This window comes from Bombyx mandarina, chromosome 09, assembly GCF_030267445.1.
Source record: "Bombyx mandarina strain Sakado chromosome 09, ASM3026744v2".
Taxonomy (NCBI): Eukaryota; Metazoa; Arthropoda; class Insecta; order Lepidoptera; family Bombycidae; genus Bombyx; species Bombyx mandarina.
Window position 1 is genome coordinate 3,724,895 of NC_143216.1, and position 20,188 is coordinate 3,745,082.

The 20,188-nt window shown below is 36.0% G+C and overlaps 2 long non-coding RNA genes across 3 annotated transcripts; both read left to right on the top strand.

Annotated features, from left to right (window-relative positions):
* Positions 1 to 1,584: 1,584 nt before the first annotated feature.
* On the top strand, positions 1,585 to 19,749 carry LOC149502299 (uncharacterized). 2 transcript variants are annotated; one of them, XR_016323524.1, is made up of 5 exons: positions 1,585 to 1,959; positions 15,210 to 17,326; positions 17,503 to 17,574; positions 18,031 to 18,151; positions 18,243 to 19,749. It is a non-coding gene; the product is annotated as an uncharacterized LOC149502299 (long non-coding RNA). The 2 variants fall into 2 exon arrangements; XR_016323523.1 differs by having other exon boundaries at positions 15,210 to 17,574.
* LOC149502300 (uncharacterized) lies at positions 6,550 to 10,788 on the top strand. Its single transcript, XR_016323525.1, has 2 exons — positions 6,550 to 8,444; positions 8,543 to 10,788. It is a non-coding gene; the product is annotated as an uncharacterized LOC149502300 (long non-coding RNA).
* Positions 19,750 to 20,188: the final 439 nt, after the last annotated feature.

Genomic DNA, 20,188 nt, shown 5'->3' on the forward strand with positions numbered 1-20,188 from the left:
ACAAGCCGTACTCGCCCTCTTCGCTGGGCATTTTAAAATTAACATTATTATTTATTGTCATTATTATTAGGGAGTTTAACACTCATATAAATATAAGCCTATCCATTAAGTACATGTATTTTCTACATGGATACCAAGTTTCAAATCAATCGGAGGCACGGTTCAGTAGTTATAACGGAACATCCGAAAAAACCACTGTAGATTTATATATTAGTTTAAATTAGATCTATGTATATGTCTAATTTTAAATCCACTAGAATATTCAGAGTTATGAAATTCTAGTCCATTTATGTATTAACTAGTTCTTAATCGCTCGCCGCTGACTATCAATCAGTGGCGGGCTATCCGAAGCCCTGAACGCTTCACCTTCCCCCCTTTGCCATTTCATGAGTTCTGTCTCATGCGAGGTTTGGATGCTGGTTGTTGAGCGACAGGAGGTTTTAGTCGGTTCAACTCCAACATGCCCCGCCCTCCATCCCCAGTGGAGGGTGGAAGTCCGGTGATTCCATCCTGACATAAAAAAATAAAAAATAAATTGAACAACCGTACTGAAAATACGAACGCAATGCTATAAAGCAATGGTCTATTTTACCGTGAAGCGTGTAGCAAAATTTTAATGATTTATTTTACATATTATTATACATATTATTATTTTACATATTATTATACATATTATGACCATAATGATGCTCTCAGTACGCTATTCTGACATAACAAAATCAAAAAGGTAATTCAAAGAGTAACAATGTAAAGGTCACCTTGTCCTTGCAATCCCAAGTAAAATTAGATTAGATGCGTAATAGGAGAATAAATAAAAGATTTGTTTATTGAACAATCGTGTAATCAAATTATGTAATTAAATCCTATTTTTTGTTCCTTGCATTTAAATCGCACTGCAAAATAAATAAATAAAATATTATTACGTGAATTTGCAGGGTTTTAATAATACCGCGCGTCATCAAAGCTAAGCTTTTGTATTTTCATTTTTAAATCATTGAACACGCGATTTCATGATAACCAATTTAGAAAAAGTTAATTCGTCTCGTAACGTAGAAAAACACACACAGAAGGTAAAAACTGTTCACGATGGACTTCCACGGTGAAGGAATAACATCCTGTAATAAAAATCAAACCCGCAAAATTATAATTTGCGTAATTACTCGTGGTAGGACCTCTTCTGAGTCCGCACGGGTAGGTACCACCGCCCTGCTTATTTCTGCCGTGAAACAGTAATGCGTTTCGATTTGAGCTGTGGGCTGTGAGCTCGTCCACCGCACTAAGCAATAAAAAATTTTTCAAAAAAAAATATCTACGTTCTATAAAAATTATATTAATAGAATACACATTTTAACGTTATAATATTTTCAAATACAAGGAAACAAGTATAAGCCTCGAAACACTGATAAATGGCACTGAAAGCAAACACGCAATCGATATAACGCAATTCTCCGTCGACGGACCCAGCAGCAGCATTTCATTGAAACGGTCAATATGATCTTACCAAACATTTCATAATACGGTGTTTTAAGTAACTACAAACACGGGCAGGCGGCTTTGAACTTGACCCTTGGGTTTCGCAAGCGCCGCCCCACTGCTGCAATTCGGAACGCAGCCATTTAATCTTGCAAACAGCGCGCTGACGAGTGCACGTTTCTGTACTTAACACACGAACATGTTCCCGAATCCGTTCGACAGAAAACATTCGACGATCCGACAGATGTTGGATAGGATTTTCAAAGAATCGAAAATGAGCGTTGGCAGAAAGAACGGACTGTCAAGAAAGGGCAGCAACACATCGTCCTGTTCGAACGCCTCGACAATCTCGGACAATAGGAAAGTGTTCGGATTCGTTCGCAGTTAAAGTCCGTTCTAAGTGTTTAATTTAACTGTCTCGTTTTGTGCAACAAACCCGTTCACAGTCTGCTAGTCATCGTTTGTGTTTCGCCATTTATTGTTACGGTATGTATGTATTCATTTACTAAGCCATAAGTACCGTTGTTGCATTATAAGCGGTGGGCGGCGGCTTGGCTCTGCCCCTGGCATTGCTGTCCATGAGCGACGGTAACCACTTACCATCAGGTTTTTTTTTTTTATTGCTTAGATGGGTGGACGAGCTCACAGCCCACCTGATGTTAAGTGGTTACTGGAGCCCATAGACACCTACAACGTAAATGCGCCACCCACCTTGAGATATAAGTTGTAAGGTCTCAGTATAGTTACAACGGCTGCCCCACCCTTCAAACCGAAACGCATTACTGCTTCACGGCAGAAATAGGCAATAGGTGGGCCGTATGCTCGTCTGTCTGCTCGGCCATTAATATAAAAAAAAACATTGGTCGTGCATAATATGCAATACTTACTGAATACTAGATACATTAAATATGTAGTAGTATTACATATACGTGTACATAACCAGAGAATCGCTCGCCCGATTTGGTGTTAAGAAGTTAACGACTTGTGGATTGGCCGCATAATATGGCTTGTGAGCTCATTCTTTTTTTCATAGCGTAGCTAGCGAGCTCCTTAAGTTTAGCAGTTGCCTAAGCGTATAAGCATCGCCGCATTCAATTCTCGAAAACCTACGGCTTTTATTTTATGGTCCTCGGAAAGAGCTCGCGGCTTTCCTGATGTTAAGCGGTTGCAAGAACCCGCATTGTGAACCAACATCCGATGATTCAAACTGGAACGCTTTATTGGGCGAAATAGATACTTACAAACTACAGATGCACCCTCTCAACAGTCCCGAAATCAATACCGACATTTAGTCATGGCCGATAGTTTACTTAGATTAACACATTTACAGTTTGTCTTTATTCATATTTGTCTAAAGTGTAGTCTTGGTGACATCTGTGATTATAGAAGTATCTTAGTCTTTGAAAATAGTGTACAAGCTTATAATTTCAAATGATTAATAATTATAGGTAGTCGAATTTCGACTACTGGGAGACTACTAGTTCAATTTAAATCGCGATCATCAGCCTACAAGAGCATTGAAAAAGGAGTCGCTCTGATTTAAAGATATTCACTTGAAGTCTGTTATTAATCGAAATAGTAAATATTTCGATCTTCGCGATTGTTACTTGACCAAATAACATCACTACTAGAGGTCCCGCAGTAGTCAAAATTCGACTATAATTAATTGGAATTGTAAGTTTGTACACTATTATGATTGTATTTTTAAACGGTTTTATATACTTCTATAATCACAAATTTCGCCAAGACTACGCTATAAAAAATATTAACAAAGACAAACAATATTTAATCTCAATTTGACAACAGACGTCAAGAACAATAGTTTGACAATAAATAGTATGCATGCGTGTGTGCGTCAAATACATGGTATGTAGTGTGTGTAATGTTTTCTTTATTGATTTAATGTATCTTTTATGCATTATTTTAAAAAAATATTAGCATTGTGCACTTCTTCTCTATATTCTCTATAAGTGTGGAAAATTTCATACTCCTCCGTCCGCGCAATTTTCGTAAAAAGGGATACAAAGTTTTTGCTTCACGTATTAATATATTAGATACTACTGCATGAGACACTTTTATTTGTCGAAATATATATATTACTACGTTGTCCGATTTAATCGCGATTATAGAAGGTTTATTTTGATGATATTTTGATGAAATTGTATATTTACGAATGTTTTATCGTAACATATTTATAAGGATTATTTAAAAAAATGCAATGAATTTTGTTATTAGATAACAGTACCTACACAAAGAAAAAAAACCGGTTAATTTTAATTTCAAAATAAACTTTGTTATTCATTTTGAGAGTGACTTAACTATGTTTCATACGAGTGATAATTATAGTAGTACATGTTTAATATCACAAACCAATGTGATTAAAATAATATATTTTGCTCTACATAGACTGTTTATATAATAAATAAATAAATAGGTTAAAATAAAATTCAAACAAAAAAAAACGATTATTTTTCTGGAACTTTTTATCTCAAAAAGAAGTTCTTTAACATTTAATAAATAGTTGACAGCCATGAGCTATTACAATACTTTATATAATGAATTCATAAGCGTATTGTTAAATTGAATTCGATCACAGACTATTTTATAAAATAAAACAGATAATGTGCCTAAATAATAATATTAGCTATTATTTTCAAGGACAAAAGAAAGAAAGACAGAGAAAAACAGTTTGCCATTCATTGTTAGTTTTTAAAAATTGTTTTGTTTGTTTTTTTAAAGTTGCCATTAATTAAAAAAGAATGACATTAAGCAACATTTTGTAATGTCTTTGAAATATTTTCATTTAACGATTTTCTTAATACATGTAATGTCAATAAACTTTGTTAACGTTTTTTAAGTTGTGTACTATACTACTAAAATACTACTTGGCTATTTTTCGGAACATTTTTTTTTATTACTTCGATGTGTGGACGAGCTCATAGCCTGCCTAGTGGTAAGTGGTTACCGGAGCACATATACGACAGTGTAAATGTGCCACCCACCTTGAGACATGAGTTGTAAGGTCTCACTTTTAACAGTGCCTGCCCCGCCCTTCAAACCGAAACGCATTGCTGCTTCACAGCGGAAATAGGCAGGGCGGTGGTACCTACCCGTGCGGACTCAAGAGGTTCTATCACCAGTAATTACGCAAATTATAATTTTGCGGGTTTGATTTTTATTACACGATGTTATTCCTTCACCGTGGAAGTAAATCGTGAACATTTGTTAAATACGTATTTCATTATAAAAAATTGTACCCGCCTGTGGTATTCGAACACCGGTGCATACGCTAAATACGAATGCACCGGACGTCTTATCTTTTAGGCAACGACGACTTCATTTTTAAAAGCATTCTCTTTTGTGCAAATAAGGCTAGTTTTGCTGAAACTTTAAATTTTGCAAGACACGTTGGCCGTCCGCTGAGGACCAGTTATTTCTAATACAACCAAACGACCTTGCAACAAATTATAAAACACATTAACACACCGAGAGGGCCCTTACATAACGGCTTGCGCGGGGCATCTAAATATAGTCCGTTTTCAACAGACTGTGTGTATTCGTTGATGGATTACAATACGATCGATTACGACGATTTTTACTGGTGGTAGGACCTCTTGGGAGTCCGCACGGGTATGTACCACCACCCTGCCCATTTCTGCCGTGAAGCAGTAATACGTTTCGGTTTGAAGGGTGGAGCAGCCGTTGTAACTATACTGAGACCTTAGAACTTATGTCTCAAGGTGGGTGGCGCATTTACGTCGTAGATGTCTATGGGTTCCAGTAACCCCTTCACACTAGGTGGGCTGTGAGTTCGTCCACCCATCTAGGCAATAAAAAAAAATACAATTATGAAATATAAGATTAGAAAAAAAATTAAGAAAGGAATATGAAATGGAAAATTTTTGAGTAAATAATTTATGTATCTCCTTCACTTATCACGACACCCGTCTACATCCTTAACATACATAAATGCAGATGTGTGATTCAGAAAAAGACTTCTAAAACTAGTAATTCTAAAAATACGTTAAAATTTTACGACCATCATTTAGCTTTTGAAAAAGAAACTATAAAGCAAAAACACGTCTCGATAATTTTAAGGCACAGACGTCACTGAAAAAAAAAAAACGAAACGAAAATTATTTTTTTACAGATTTTAAATTATATTACAGAAACGTGCTAAAAACGGCAACAATATATTTAGTGTTAGTTTAAAATAAAACCTAAAAGAAATAATAAAGGTTGCCGAATTTGCATTAAGACACATACACATTAGAATATAATTATTCTCGATAATTAAATAATTATTATGGATATTATGGGGTAGTGGAATAATGTATAGGGATTTCTTTTTTTGTAAAACAATAGGTTTTATTTAAAAAAAAGAGATATAGGTATTGGTTTTAGCGATATTCTTTTTAAAAAAAACCCCAACTTAAATCAATTTATCATCATCATTTGAGGGATATAAAAATAATCAAGATTTAAGTGACATTCTTGCAAATCCATGGACAAGCTGAAGCTTTTCAATTAAACGTTGTTACATAATTTTAATGTTACATCAATGAACACAATTTTAAATTTTAGAATATCTTGAAAAACAAACAATACAGTGTATAGTGCGTATAGCAGCTTAAGAGTGACTATGTTCCACACCTTACATCGTTGTGCCAAAAATTTAAGATTAATAACAACAATTAATAATAACAACAATAACAACAATTTATATGGTATAATTGGATGTGAGACACTACTACTAGACTTTTTTTTATCTTTGTCCATTACCTCCACACGAACGAAATTATATTTCGAGAACGTAAACTGTTCTGGAAACTTCGATGCAACCGGTGCCGGCGTGCGTTGGCCGCGGTACCTTTCGTAATGCTGTGCTTTCTGGCAACTTCATACTCTACGTATCCTAAGTAACGTTACGTCAATGATAGAGACCTTGAGATTTAAAAAAACTTGTTGAGTAATTATTTAACGCAGACTTAAATTTTAAGTTTTAAATTGTTCGAATTTCAACGACTTTCTTATAAAATCTAAACCCCAATCAGATTTATTATCTATACTTCTATACTTATATACTTAAATATTATAAAGAGGAAAGATTCGTTTTTTTGTTTGTATTGAATAGGCTCCGAAACTACTGGACCGATTTGAAAAATTCTTTCACTATTTGGAAGCTACACTATTCCCGAGTGACATAGACTATAATTTTTTTTTTTTTAATTACGAATCCTTACTAAAACTCTAATAATGTAACCCAAGGTGTAAAAAAAATACCTAAAATATTCTTTACATCGCGTGCCCTGCGAAAACTATTGATGATAGAATAAAATAATGTACTAAGACTTTGTAGAGCACATTATTATTTACAAAAAGTTTTCGGACAGCATATGTCTAACTATTATAGTTATGCCGCAATAAGTGTTCTTTTATTAAAAAAAATAAAACACTGTCAAATATCGTTGAAATTTTTGTTAAAGACCCGAGCGGAGCCGGAGCGGGCAGCTAGTCATAAATAAATACACGTAAAAAAAAGGTATTTTTCATGAAGATAGTCATAAAAATCATTTACGATTCATAATTTTAATTAGACTATGGCCCTGGGATTGCCAATGTCCAAAGTCACGGCGATCTCTAACCATCAAGTCGTATTCTCTTAATAAAAAAAATCAACCTGTCTAAATCTTAATATGTCTGCACAGTTATTTTTAAAGGCCATCATTACGTTGACCTATGATGAAATCACAGATAAACAATTCGAAGTCGTCGTGGCCTGGAGGATAAGACGTTCGGTCCATTCGTATACAGCGATGCATCCTACGAAGATGCACCGGTGTTCGAATCCCGCATGCAAATAAAAATTATTCTTATACAATATGTATTTAACAAATGTTCACGATTGACTTTCACGATGCAGGAATAACATCGTGTAATCAAACCCGCCAAAGCATAATCTGCGAAGTTACTGGTGGTAGGACGTCTTGTGAGTCCGCACGGATAGGTACCACCGCCCGACCAATTTCTGCCGTTGTAACTATGCTGAGACATTAGACCTCATATCTCAAGGTGGGTGGCGGCATTTACGTTAAACTTACTACCTTTAAGAGAGAAATAAATAAATGATTATTATATATATTGTAGACGCGAGATAAGCAAACTATGAAAATATTTGAAATTTGGTCGTTGCAAATGAAGGACACAGACTGCGGGAAGAAACGATAAGAAGTGGCAGTTCTGCGTTAAAGGAAGGATGCACAATACCTTTATGTAGTCCTTACTGCAGACTCGTACCACTTCGCGATGAGAAACACCAACGATTTCACTTATTTACGTATTTAACATAACAAAGACACGAAGCGCGCGCGCGGTTGTTCAGCCATATTTTTTCGTCTCGATGTCACCACACGATCTCGCTCGCACGCGTCCGTAGGTAAAGTGCCGGAGAGGGATGGGACAGGATTTGCAAAACCAAATTAAAAATGTTGCTATTTTTCGAAACCTAAAACTAACTAAGTTTTAAACCAGCGCAACCATTCCCCCGGGCTTGAAGGGACGCCTTCAAAGTATTATCTAAACTAAAAAACTAAAAAGTGTATTATCTAACAAACGAATAACAATAAATTCAAATAAGTACGCTACGTTTATCTACTACTACGCTATGTTCCTACAAGAATTAAGAATCTATACTATATCTATATACAACTAACCTAAATAATATGAAAAATCTAAATGAGCTACTGGTTGGGTAGTGGGCAGAGTCGCACCACGGGACGCAAATACGATCCGATCGCTGTCTTAACCCGTGCAATGCGTGTAACTCCCGTAGAGTCCGGAAACACTTCTTCCACGACACCCAAAGGCCAGTGTAGAGGAGGCGAATTATCGTTAATCAGAATCACCACCGAGCCGACGACGACTGGATCGACCGGCGTGTTCCATTTGCGGCGTGATTGCAACGTATGAAGGTATTCCCGTCTCCAGCGCTTCCAAAACGATTGAACTAACTTGTCTAGCAAATCGTGTCTAGCAAGAGTAGTTAAATTTTCATCGATTTCTTCCGCAGGCAAGCATTTCAAAGGCGTGAGATTCAAAAAATGCGCAGGAGTTAAGGCAAGCGGTTCTGAAGGATCACTAGAGAGTGTTCTACATAAAGGTCGTGTATTCATTACCGATTCGATCTGAGTGAGAACAGTACATAGCTCTTCAAATGAAAGAATTGTATCACCTATAACGCGATATAGATGAGACTTTAAGCTTTTGATATTAGACTCCCAATTCCCGCCAAAATGGCTAGCTGTCGGTATATTTAGGGACCATTCAATGCGATTTTCAGCTAAGACGTGACCAAACTCTGTATTATGATACTTTGAACAAAGAAATTCATGAAGTTCTGAAAGCTTGCGTTTAGCACCTATATAATTCGTTCCATTGTCCGAATAAATTCTACCCACCGGGCCTCGTCTAGATAGGAACCGCTTGAAGGCTCCCATGAAACTAGCTGTGCTTAAATCACCAGCCAGTTCTATATGTACTGCGCGCGTAGTCATGCAAACAAATAAACACACGTAAGCTTTGGTAGAACGAATACCTCGCCCACGTGTTATGGTAACCTTGAAAGGGCCAGCATAATCTGTACCCGTGTGAATGAAGGGTTTAGCGGATTGAACGACACGACAAGAACGATGATCCGCCATTTCAGGGAATGTTGGCTTAGGACGAAGTCGAAAGCAAGGCATGCATTTGTGTATCCTATTCCTAATTAAATTACGAGCAGAAAGTATCCAATACTTCTGACGTAAGAGCGCCATCAGCAGGTCAGGACCGGCGTGACAATTTAATTTATGATGATATTCGACAAGTAAATTCAAGATCGGATCTTTTCTCGGAAGCAAAATGGGATATTTCTCGTCGTAGCTCAAGTCAGAGTTTCTTAAACGTCCCCCTACTCTAATTACTCCATCTTTAAGAAATGGTTTTAAGTGTCGAAATGCAGGGCTACAAACTTGACCTTCCTCGAGCTTCGCGATCTCAGCGCGAAAATAAAACCGTTGAAGTTCACGAAGAATTAATAACTCAGCGAACTCATAATCCGATGCTGACATGCGATATCTGTGAGGTAACAATTTTACAAATCGACAAACGAAAACTACACTGCGCAATAGTTTAGACCAAGATGAGATACGATCTCCTAGTGATAATATAGGAGATTTTTCATTTAAAGTAGCGGCGAGAAAAGTCTGTTTCCTTTCTTCCGGCGCCTCAGGCTCTACGGAAGGATTAAAAGGAACAGCAGGCCACTGCGCGACATCCAAATGTGCCCAAGGGGGGCCACTATAAACTTGTAATGGTTGTTGAGGAGAAAAACGATATAGAATGCGTTGAAAACGCCTGTCAGAATCTCTGACTCCAATACTCTGAAACATCTGACGAATGTCAGCGGAAAGGGCAACCGGAAACAAACGAAAATTAATAATAATATTAAATAAATTTCCTTGGAAATTTTGTCCACGATATAACAGATCATTGAGCGAAACATTAGTAGTAGTCTTACAACTACCATCGAGTACGACTCTTAATTTGGTTGTGACCTTATCTTGTCTGATTACACCATGATGCGGAATAAAACAAGAAATATCTGAACTGTCACAATCTACAGCTGAGAGATAGTTCTTCTCTAAATATTCGAGAATGATGTTGTCGTACGCTAATTTTAGCTGCGGAGAAGCTTGCATCTTTCTTTCTAAGCAGTAAAATCGACTTTCACTTGCTTGACGCGAATTACCGAGAGTGTTAACATCACCTTTAAAGGGCAAAGCCACCACGTATCGTCCGTCACTATCTCGTGTGGTAGTACTGGTATAAAACTCCTCAGACATTTTGTCCTCGGGGCTGAGTACAGACGGCACGTCTACCTCCTCTAATTCCCAAAACTTCCGAATTGTGGAGTCTAACGGGTCTCCGGTACAGCAATATGAAAGGCTCTCGTTGCTAGCTACACGAACGGGAGCGTCACCAACAATAACATAACCGAGGATAGTCTCTAACGCGATCGGCGAGGCATGCGAAGGCCGTCCTTGAACCTTGTTCGATAAGAGCAGATGCGGGAAAATCGAAGCTCCAATCAACAGTTGGATCGGGCCTGGGTTAAAGTAAGTATCGTCTGCCAATGCTATGTCTTCGAAATTCGATAAAAGAGAGGCATCAACTGTGGTAGTCGGTAAACGTTCAGTAATTTTATCTACTACTAACGACTCCATAGTATAATTTACGTTACGATCGAAACGAGAATAAAATTTTATTTCTACAGAACCTTCAATTGTTTTGCTAGAACCTCCTATTCCCTTTACTACGGAACAAGCAGGTCTATTATTTATGTTCAAACCCAATCGTCGACAACAATCACGAGTGACAAAATTGCTTTGAGACGCGCCATCCAACAACGCGCGTACACAATGCTCCCTACCACGTGAATCAATAATAACTACACGTGCGGTCGCAATTAGTACCGTAGTAGGACTGCGTAAGATGCGGTTATAACCTTTCGATAAAGTGCACAGCGTTACGTCATCCGTGCTGACGCGAGCTGGAGCAATGCCCATATCATTTAAGCCTACCGAAGAAGGCATGGAGGGCCGTGCGACAGCCGATGCTCGTGTACCTGGTGACTGCGTGCGTCTAGCATTCGAATGCGCTTTACTCGCGACGGGTTCAATTCCGAAACATAATAAAGTGTGATGCTTAGAATTACATTTTTTACATAAAGAGGACGACCTACACGCGGAAACACGATGACCGCTACTTAAACAATTTATACATAAATTGTTCGATTTGACGAATTGAAACCGCGCATTCGGTTTATAACTATTAAAAACCCTACATTTATAAATGTGATCATGTTTGTCACGACACAGACTACATACCGTTGACTCAGAACTAGATGTATAAGCCTGTGTAGATGATAACTTAGAGTCAAACTGCCCTTTGTTGGCAGCCTTGGGAACTGATGACGTGCGCTCTAATACTTTTATGTGATCACGAACAAAAGACACTAGATCTACAAACAATGGTATTTCGCATCCCTTATTATTTAAGCGCTGATAGGATTCAAACGCACGGGCAGTGTCTGTGTCTAATTTTTTAAGCGCAACATGCAAAAACGTAAAATCCGATAGGTCATTGACCTTCAAGTTTTTTAAAGCGGCTACCGACGATGCGAACTTGTCCAAAAATAATTCTAAATTACTAGGCTTTGCAGAAGAGATAGGTTTAAATTCAAATAATTGATCTAAATACGCAGTAGCAGATAGACGTTTATCTTCGTATTTGCTATTTAATAAATCAAAAATTAACGAATAGTTTTCGGCGCTTGGAGTAATTCCCGCGCATATGGAACGAGCCCTGCCGGTTAATTTGCCTATCAAATAATAAAGTTTCTCAGAGTCCGTTAACGATGTATTATTATGTACGACATTCCGAAAGCTAGAGATAAACAAAGGCCAGTTTTTTATATCGCCATTGAATTCGGGAATTTCTATTGGGGGTAGTTTTGGAATCCTATGTTGACCAGCCAGCGTAACGTGATCCCCCGTTTGCGATTGTAACCTTTTGGCAGCTCGTTTCACGCAGCCTAAGAGATCTTCAAACGCCGTAAGAGGTTGATAATTAACTAAATAATCGGGATTAGCCTTTAACTCCAACAAGATTATTTTATCGAGCACACCTTCAAAATCTTCACGCAATGAATCTACTGTTTCAAAGTCGCACAAAAAAGCGTCAGCGTTGAATGACTTTGAATCCATATCTCTAACTTGGCTAGAAATGCTTTGCATGCGGGAGAATATCCTATCTCTTTTGGCATATAACATCTTTTAATTAGTATCTGAAGGTGCCATTTTAAGATAAACGTAAATAAATATTTCAAATTAACAAACTAACGATATTCGAAGCGGCGGGAAAGGTAAACACCTACCTACGAGTACAAATTTATGCGAATAGTACAAATGTTAATAAATATTTTATAGTAAAAAACTAAAGATAATATTCGAAGCGGCGGGTGTTTATTAGCACACAGGAATACGCTACTACCCGTCGCCTGGCGTTTCCTATCTATCGCCTTTTACGATATCCCAGGAAGAGGCGGGAGTGGTGCTATTCTACGTAAGGTACCCGACACCACACGGGGAACCTACACTGAATACCTAAAACTAATGTATGCGGCCGGCTCGAGGCGTACGCTCGACCGGTGATCTAAACAAAGAAACTACTGTTTGCAATAACCGATATAATTATGAAACCAGAACGCGGGTTTTCTATCTAGGTACCTAATTTGATATTGTAAATAAGTGAATTTTAAGAAATAATGTGAACGAAAACGATATTAAAGACGAAATCAGGAAAAGCGATATTTTTTCGAAGTACCTACTTGGTACGCGGTTCTAATTATATTAGGTAAATTAGGTAAACCTAGGCAATGGTTGGCGCTGTTTTAACACGAATCCGGCTCGTTTGGACCAAAAAATGTAGACGCGAGATAAGCAAACTATGAAAATATTTGAAATTTGGTCGTTGCAAATGAAGGACACAGACTGCGGGAAGAAACGATAAGAAGTGGCAGTTCTGCGTTAAAGGAAGGATGCACAATACCTTTATGTAGTCCTTACTGCAGACTCGTACCACTTCGCGATGAGAAACACCAACGATTTCACTTATTTACGTATTTAACATAACAAAGACACGAAGCGCGCGCGCGGTTGTTCAGCCATATTTTTTCGTCTCGATGTCACCACACGATCTCGCTCGCACGCGTCCGTAGGTAAAGTGCCGGAGAGGGATGGGACAGGATTTGCAAAACCAAATTAAAAATGTTGCTATTTTTCGAAACCTAAAACTAACTAAGTTTTAAACCAGCGCAACCATATATTATATTGTATATGTCTCACAGATGTCTATGGGCTCCGGTAACCACTTAACACCAGGTGGGCCGTGAGCTCGTCCACACATCTAAGCAATAAGAAATAAAAATCAAACTATTCCGATTTGAATATCCATGATATACTTTCTCGACATTCAACTATACTATGCGTATCAATTGCTTAAGTTAGATCATGTGAGCCCGCAATGGTATTATTAATGCCAATGTTTTTTTCTGCAGCCAGTAAGATTTCCCATCTTAAAAGGCGAGACAGCCTTACACAATAGAATTTAAATTTCGATCGTCTTCAGATAGACAGCGCTATTCATGTTGTGACCGCATGCTAAGTCGTGTGAGCCCGCAATGGTACTGATCTCAATGTTTTTTCTGCGGCCAGTAAGATTTTCCGTCTTAAAGGGCGTGACACTTTTATACAATAGAATTTAAATTGCGATCAGATAGACAGCGCTATTCATTCAAACCTATTGCATTCAAAAGATGTTTCCCTAACCTCTTGTGTTGAACGCTTCTATTTCTAAAGTTTTATTATTGAACTAAGCGACGAAGTTAAATGTAATGAGGTATTACATTCAAATATCACGATTTCCTTACGAAATACCTCGTTAATCGAGTTCCCTTGGCATAAAATTTGTACAATTTTACACGCGAAACAAAGTTTTAGCACGCAATTCTTTAGGCTACAAAATTAAATATACTAGTTTGTTCTCGAAAAGTCACATGTAGTATTTCGATGAATTTTGAAGGTAGAAGGGTTAAATTTGAATCCTACTAATATTATAAACGCGAATGTTTGTAAGAAAGTATGGATGTACGTTTGTTACTCTTTCATGCAAAAAGTACTACTAAATATGGATTTTGATGAAACTTTACATTAAGCAATTTAAGCTTATTTGTGAAAATCAATTGAGGTTTTAAATTAATGTTCCATTTACTTAGTGTTTTATTTAAATTACCGCGATATTCAATGCAACTTTTGTAATAAATTAGATTTAAAAAACACACGCACCATAGATAGATTAGTTGATATATTTTTTATACTTCTTTAGATTTTTTTTCCTACCTATTCGCTGGTAGCCCTTAGCCCTTTAGGGCTATTCCAACTACGCTAGGACGCACCTACCCGAGGTGAGCTTACGGGCTCAACCTGAGAGAATTTGCTAACACTAGCCCTAGCAAGAGCAGTGGTTCGCAGAGTCTATCACCGGATCGGAATCGCGACCCACTGAAACGATCCGACGAGAAACTCAGTGGGCTGTGTATATGGGTTAGTTAGCTCGTTGAACTTTTCGTTGTGGTCGAAGCTCGATGAGGACAGTGGCCGGTGCTTGAAAGACCTAAAAGCACCGAAAGTGAATCCGGGGGATCCGACAAAACATTTCGGGTGACGGCGGCTTTGCGTTGCCCCGTCGCGGTCGGATAAGATTAGACTAGACGATTAAAAGTTAGTAGGTACTTATTGTTGTTACAATAAAAAAATAGCATATTCATCTTTGCAATATTTGCAATATATATATATATATATATTTAAATTATTCGGTCTAAAGGCTGCGTGCATTTAAAAAGTAACCTCTTTTTTCAACAACAGACACTCTATGGTCAGAGTGATTTCCAAACCAGATACTTAATATAAAAAAAGACAATATAGCGCTGCGTTGGAATCGTATTGTCGTCCGTCTGTCACATTCCTACTTAGAAATAAATCTATAAAGATTGCAAACGAGATTGTGAAGAAAATGAGGCGAAGTGATTATTAGATATACAATATTAGATACAAACAATAATATATTTTTTGTTCCAGGTGTGCGACTTTACGACATGGACTGAAAATTTTTAAAATTAATTTTATAAGTAAGATAGCAATAAAATTTATAAGAAATATGATACATAATATAAATGTAGTATACAAATTATTATTATTTTTTTCTTGACAGAAAAGCTAGTAGTGCCACTGAATTTTATTTTAAATTTTAAATATACTCTTAAAATTAGGGTTACGTCTTTTTATTCATTTGTCCCTCTTATTAAAGTTAAAAATTAAGATTTATTACTTTACGCCTTAAGACAGGTTCAAGCTCATACAAAAACTATTAATTCATAACCATGTATATCTTAACATCAAACGCGAGTTAAAACTGAGGCGTAACCCTACCTTTTTTTTAAGAAAGAAGGATTACTGGTTGCCTGAAGGCTTTTCCAACTTCATCAGGGCAGGTTTACGAGCAAAGGCTCAGCCAAGAGGTGTGAGATTTGCTGACAGCTGTCCGAGCGTCTCCAAAAGAGACCTAACAACTCAAGAGTAGCTGCTTCGCGAATGAATATACTACCGGATCGGAATCGCGAGCCACTGAGGAGATCCGGCAAGAAACTCAGCGGGCTGATATATGGGTTAGGTTGCACGTCGCACTCTTTGCCGAGTTCAACGAGTACGGTTACCGGGACACCCTAGTCAGGGGGGTGCAACTCCCATACAAAGGAAAATAACATACAACTAGCGTCATCTTACTCCTGTGGCGACGTCATTTTTGTAACTTTTAGGCATTAATGATCTAATAAACTCACTAGATGGCAGATATGAGTTCTGACTCAATAAAAAATGTAGCGTACTTTGAAGCAGTGCTTCCACTTTTAGGGAATTCTCCCTTTTTTAGGGAAAAATAGCTGATATTTTGGATGATAAAGACAATTTAAAAAATACCAGGATTTAGGATATTTCGGGGTAAAAAGCAAAGCCTATACTAGTAACTGTTGTGAATTTTAAAATAAACGATAATTAAAGTAAAACAATGAACATTTTATTTTATGGAGAGAGAATGACATTAAGTCGAGTTGACAAGTAAAAGAATAAAACAGAGTTGTGTATAAAAACTATAAAGGTTTGATTCAACAGTAACCCTCTAGTAAAGTAAATCATAGATTAAGCCACTGCTTTTTCTTAGGGATTCCCCAGAATCCCAATAAGTATAATCCGCCAAATTTTTATTTACCTATTTTCGTTGATGTCACCAGAACTTACTTGTATTGTAATATACAGGTACTTCATGTACCATGAAAGATTATCATGGTAATTTCATTTACGAAAACCTTGTAATTGTCATTTCACTTTTGCTAGCAGTTCCTTCTTCAAAGACTGAGGTGGAAAGATTATTCAGTGTTCTCAAATTTAAAAACTGACAAAAGAAACAGGCTTTCTAATGAAACCCTGAACGGCTTGCTTCATAGAAAGTTCCCAACTTTGCCAGCAAACAATTGCTCAATTTTAGAACCGAACAGTGTTAGGTTGTGCAGCAAAAGAATATAAAAGCAATGCGTCGACTTCCTTGAAAATTCTAATCCTATAGATCTATGATCTTCTGGGGGCGTTTATATTATATATACCTACATTAAATAATATGCTGTGGTTTATTTTCTGTATTTTATTTACGCTTTCTATATGAGTCGTCTATTATCAAAGGTGGCAATCTGTGCATTTGGACAAAAAATTTTTATTGATATGTCAATACAGATTTATTTGAATATAATCGTCTCCTTCAAAGAATACGGTTCAAAATCTGCATTAAATAAAGGTTAATAGTTAACCTGTTATTTATCTAAGATGTCGTTCCGAAGAGTTTTGTGACTGCCAATGGAATATAAAGTCAATAATTCGTTTTTCTGATTTACCAATCATTGTCCAAAAGTCAGATTGCCGGCTTTGATAATAGTCGACTCATATAAAGGATTTATGAAAGTTGTCTAGGAAATTTTAGGGTAAATTCAAAAGAAACTAGGGTAAAATGTGTTAAAAAAAACGTAAGTGGAAACACTGCTTTGAAGTTTTCAAAATTCCAGGGCCGTAAAACAATCTCAAAAAAAAAAAAAAGTTTTCAAAATGTCGTAACGATTTAATTTTTTAAATCGTTTTTTTTTGGTCTTGGTGTGAGTTATTTTACGTTGTAGTATTAATTTAGAGCAACTTTTAGCTTTATGAGAATATTAGACGATTAGACATTGAGAAACTCTGTTTTGAATTCTCTTTAGACATAACTTGGCTCCAATACTTTTTTCTTCGTTAGCGTTTCGTAAGCCTGTGTAACTATTTTCATTTCTTACAGAATGTTTATTATTAAAAATCAGCATGCCTCGAAGATCGAAAATGAAATGCTATTTCGGATGCCTTGATAACGGTGAGTTGACACTATTTTCCCGGTATATTATTTGCTAACATAATTATTATTCATAATATAATTAAATGAATTAGCACCAACTAATGGTCCTTCCTATTTCTGCTGCCTAGCTATCATATATGTTAAGTTTTGATCAAAACAGTCGGTATTAAGTCTCGTACTATCACACACACACCTCAGATAATAAAATTGTCTCGAGTGGGTGGAAGTATTTATGTTTTGCAACTCAGCGTATTATATGCTTATTGTCAAGTGGGCCCGAACTAGTTTTTTGGAATGATCAATCAGTCATGCTTTCCTGTTTAAATAAAATACAGCACAATTGATCTCACATCCAAAGTTAGATGATGGCATTCACGTTTTGTTTCCTGGTGTTTGATAACTAAGTTACACCAAGTGGCCTGTGACCACGTTCATCCTTCTACCCAATATAAAATAATGTTTTTATTTTTGTAGACAAAGGTTTGATAATGACAAAATTTTATGGAAAAATTATAAGGAGCACTAAAATGTCTGAAACATGAAAATATTGATGCACTATATTTGAACCAGAACGTGTTATGTAATATATTAATTTGTAAGTAAGATTACATTAACACTAAATTTTTCATGGTCGTATTTTTTCAATATTTGTTACATACTTAAGATACTTTGTTTCTCCGTTTCAGAAGAGAAACTGATTCAGCAAGGAACGTGAACTCTCAAGGGATCTTAATTTTTTTTAAATATGTTTATAATTGATAAATTAATAATTGAAATAGTTCATAAGAACTAAATTGATGCCAATTTTGTTTTAAAATAGGTTGTTTAGTTCTTATAGTTATAGTATTACGTTTGAATAGTTGTAATTAGTAAGTTAGTAATATATGAAAATACTGATATAAATTTTTGTAAATAACCTTTTGTAAATTCTACGAGAAGATGATTTTAATTAATGATCAAAAGTCAACGGTCTTTAAAAGCATTATTTGCAATTATTTAGATTTACTGTGGAATATATTTGCTAAGTTGTGTTTTCTGTATGAGCAGATATAAATGAAAATGCCTAAACATGATTATGTTTCTTACATTTTCATTATGTGAAATCAATATGCTTGTGACTGAGTATATTAATAATTTATTAAAACTTAAGTGATAGACAGCAACCCCTATGGCACTGCTGAAGTTTATAAGCACTGGTGACCACTTATCACGGGCCGGGTTGCGTGCTCGTCTGCTGTTGAGTGCAATAAAAATTTTCGAAACCCTTTCTATTATTTAGATGTAATATTAGTGTACATTTAATTTGGATTAAAAGATAAATTTACATTTTATGTTTGCATGTGTATGTTTATAATTCATTTGCATGTAACGAACACCAGTTTCTTTTTTAACAAAATGTAAACTAATGGTTTGTAATGAATGTAATTAACTTTAAGATGATTTTCTTTCAATCTGCTGTTTGTTTCATCTAGTATTACCAAAGCTAAAGCATCAGAAACGTCAGAATAGAAATAATTTAGATAGGGAATAAAAGTATAACTAATGTAATCATGTCTAAGATTACTATAAGCGTCATTAAGTACAAACTATCAATATTTAAGAGTACTTTAAATCATCATTACATTTTTTAAACATTTTTTGTTTTTCAAATCATGTAATAAAACGTTTGTGCAGAACAAAATGTCACATGTTATGAACATGATTGTGGGTTAATCGTTTCTTAAATTTCTAAATGTTTATAAGAATGCTAAGAATAATTTAGTATTCACTTTAGTGTGTGTATTATCTCTACAATGCTAGTATAAATGACAATTATTGTATGACGAAGCATAGGTAGTGTTTATAGATGTAATATTTTCATACAAGGTCATGATCTGTCACGATCAACTTTAAGCAAGAACTGCTATAGTTAAGAAACAAATTTATTAAATTTAATTCAAATTGTCTACTATGTTTGTAATGGAAAGCTGACATGTTTATATTTCGCACAAATGACTTAAGTGACATTGAATGATTTGATTATCTAGACTTAATTAACTTTTAGATAACTTTCGATTTAATGTTAATAAGTACTCTAGTAGGATTAATCTAGAGGAGTTATTGTTATTCGAAATTTTATACAATTGTACGTTCATACTATCTTTTAACAGTAAATTGTTTGTAATATAGGGAAATTAAATAGCTTACAGAGAATTACAGCTTTTTATTTAAAAAAACTGTTTTCTCTCTGTATGAAAAGGTCTTATCGATTAGAATGCTGAACACAATCAAACGTTCTTTAATATTTCATAAGTACTACCGGGAATTTCAGCGATTCTAAACGATAAGATTTTTTCATAAAGAGAGTTAATTATAAAAAATATTAAAATTACTAAAAAAGCCACCTGGTGGGGGGTAGGGAGACTAATAATCGACAGCAGCGACGCCTGCTGTCCTGGGCTCTAACTAAAGCAAAAATAAAAATGAGAGTTGCGCATCTATCTCAAGTATATTAAGTGTATAATCTATGACCCTAGTTAATAAATCCGCGACGTCTGGAGAATGCGTATTATTGCGTATGATCGATTGCCCATTGTGTGCTTCAGAGGCTGCAAACAAGAATCAATGTACTTGCATCAGTACTGCCTTAAAC